We start from the raw sequence: 3,213 nt of genomic DNA, 5'->3' as shown, positions 1-3,213 counted from the left end.
CATAGCCCTTCCTCATTCTTTTGACACGTGCAGAGCTCTCGACTGTGTGACCGTTCTTCCATATATTTACACTTAGCTTGTTTCTAACATCTTACAATGACAACTAATGCTGGAACAAGCAACTCAATGATCCGTATGTGTTTTTATATTGTGGGAAGTGTATCTTCAGGGTCGATTCCTAGAATTGAGATTGCTGGGTCACAAGGTAAGTGTCTATGTAGTTTTATTAGCTGCCTATGTGATTTTCAAGCTTTTCATGGCTCAGAAGTGGGGAAAGGCTGCAGAGGCAAGAGTGAGCAGTGCAGGCCAGCAGGGGAAGAAGGCGATAGGAAAGAGTGGACACGAACCAGCACTACCAGGCTAATAACTCTCCCCACTGCACCAGTTCTAGGAGGCTCCCTGGTACCCAGCTCACCTGGGACCTCCTGGAGGCCCCTCCCATCTCATTCTGAACCACGTGATTCTGCAACTTATCTCATGCTTTCGGTTAATCATTGTGCCTGGTTTTGAGCACCCAATTGCCTTCTTCTTTGCATTTTTCTCTGCTGATGCTACCACATACTTTAAAGAAAGGGAACACGTCTTTTATACAAGAGTCCTGGAGAAATGTATCAGAGTAAACGTCTAGTCCGCAAGTCGGTTAGCCTCTGGTTCCTTTACTCTTCACCTGTGAACAAGGGTGTGAGCATGTGTACATGTGAATGTATTTGTAGGGGGCTTATGAAACCTCCCCCACCCAGAGAGAACTCCTACCCCTTTTCTATGACCCCTTCCCCAATTCTGTCTTGCAGGAGATGAATGCCCTAAAGTCATTCCATCCAGGATTTCAATCCCAGCCCTAACTTTCTTGTGACTTTGGGTGGGTCATCTGACCTGAGCCCCTACCTTCCTTACCTATAAAAATGGGGCCTAATAACACCTATTTCTCAGGGTTGTTGGATTAACTGGATATAAAACACTTAACATCCTCTCTGGATGCAAAAGGTGCTCAATAAATAGGAGGAATTATTAGGGTCTCTCTCAGCCCTACCAGGATATACACCAAACATTCATTCAGCACTGTCCGTGTCTGTTCGCATGCTAAGGCCAGGAAGAGAACCATGAATAGGATGTTACCCTCAAGGGCATACGGGTCAGCACAGGAAGGTGGGAGTGATTAGTAGGACAGAATATTAGTCATAGTAATAGCACATGTATGCAGTGCTTACTGTGATGGGCTGTTCTCATTGCTCTGTGTGAATCCATGAGGTGGGTACCAGATTATCCCCATGTCACTGATGAGGAAAACAAGGCACCTGCCCACAGCCAGGGAGCAGGAGATCTGGAAGCCTCCAGGGGCTGCACTTTGAACCCTGTCCCCTGCTGCATCTCTGCATGGAGCAAGGGGACATGGCCCAGGAATTCATAGAGGGGCTGTCAGCCCTGGGTGGAGGTGCCTCTCAGACCCAGGACTGCCCGCTCCCCGTCTCCTGTTCTGCGTGCTCTCTCAGGTACTCATCACCATGCTTGTCATAGTCTGTCTGTCCCTATTAGGCCGATTCCCCTCTGAGGGTCTGTCTTCATCCTCCATGGTCCTGGTACAAGGCCTGTCCCTGAGGGCGTGTTGGATTAATGGCTAGGACAGGCTGTGCATGTGTGTGTGTGTCTTGGGCGTGGTAGGTGGGGGACCTGGGCCAAGGCAGTGGGAATAGAAGTAGAAATCCACAGGCCTTGGTGCTGACGGGCTGTGGGCAAGGGAGGTGGAGTCTAGGAGAACTCACTGCCAGGTCTGGGCACAGGTGACTCCTGGATAGTGGCTGTGCACACTGAGACCAGGAACGTGGACTGAAGAGCAGACAGTGGACACAAAGATCTTAGTCCAACGAGCTGCTGGAGGTCCAGATTCGAGAGTCCCCAGCTCAATACAGTGGTTCAAGCCACTGGAATAGGTGGCATCGTCCAGAGAGAGTGGGCCCACCTAGAAGCTGGTGACTCCGGAGGAGTCAGCAAGGTTGACTGGGTACTGAGTTGCATGGACTCGAGCACTGGAAAAGCACATCAGCTGGGCCCTGCTCACAGCCCTGAAGGCATCGCCGTGTGATGAAGGGTGAAACAAAGCCATCAAGGATTCGGGTACCCTTAGTATACCACGTTCCACCCCCTAATAGGTTAATATGGTAAAAATTTTGGTGCTCAAAATTATAAAGCTTCAGTTGACCTGAAAACTTCATCTCCTCCCAAATGACTCATCTGCTGCGAGTTAACGGGTGACAAAGCTCTGGGTGACTTCGGTAGGAGTGACGGCTTATATTGATTGCTGAGCTTCACCTGACGTGACATCGCACCCGCCCTGTGTGCATGGCAGGGCTGAGCTTGCTCCGATTTTTCAGAGGAGATGGCTGAGGCCCCAACTGGAAGGGTCTGGAAGGCAGACCTTTCTGGGGCCTCGTGCAGAGCTGATTCCATGGTGTGTGTGTTGGGGGCCTCTTTGGGCTACAATCCCTCGAGGGAATGGCCATGTTCCAGTGCAGCTGGTTAGAAAAGGCTGGGAAACACGGAGGGGGTGCTCGGCAAATATTTGCCCAGTGGACAAAAATTTCATCAGCCTCGCGCAGGTGTTGCAAGTTCCTGCCTGGAACTCCTGTGGTGGATGTGACCAACACAGGCGACACTGGCGGAGGCTGGGCCCCTGCACCGAATGGTTAATTATTCTGAGAACTCAGGCCTGCTAGAGGCAGGGCGGAGCTCGGGGCGACCCTGGATTATTCTCAGCCAGCTCCTGCAAAGTTAAACCCAAATTCTGAGCATCCTAGTAAGGCAGCCTCAACTTCCTTTTTCCCACCTCTGGGCAGGTCTCCTCTGAACCTGTGCAGAACCAATGAGAACCTTCCCAGGAAGAAAAAAAAAGCATCAGCTTGGATCAGCCTGGGTTCCTCGCTGAGGGGGGTGGACTGGGGTGGGGAAAGGGAGCCCAACCAAACTCCCTTGCTTAAATCCTGTGGTGGGTGTGACCAACACAGGTGACACTGACCCATGGCTCAAGGTGTCTCGTAGTGGGGCTGAGGGGAGACACATGGCCATCTTCCATGAGCTTGTCACATGTGTTTTCAAACCCTGCATTTTCAAACACTCCATTCTCCCGTGGATCCCCAAATCTGGAAAACCACTGCAGGTTAGACCCACGAGCGAGGCTCCTACCCTGAGAATTCCGACTCCTCCTCTCTTGAGCTAGCT

This window comes from Pteropus vampyrus, unplaced genomic scaffold, assembly GCF_000151845.1.
Source record: "Pteropus vampyrus isolate Shadow unplaced genomic scaffold, Pvam_2.0 Scaffold16, whole genome shotgun sequence".
Taxonomy (NCBI): Eukaryota; Metazoa; Chordata; class Mammalia; order Chiroptera; family Pteropodidae; genus Pteropus; species Pteropus vampyrus.
This window is presented reverse-complemented; position numbering follows the sequence as displayed.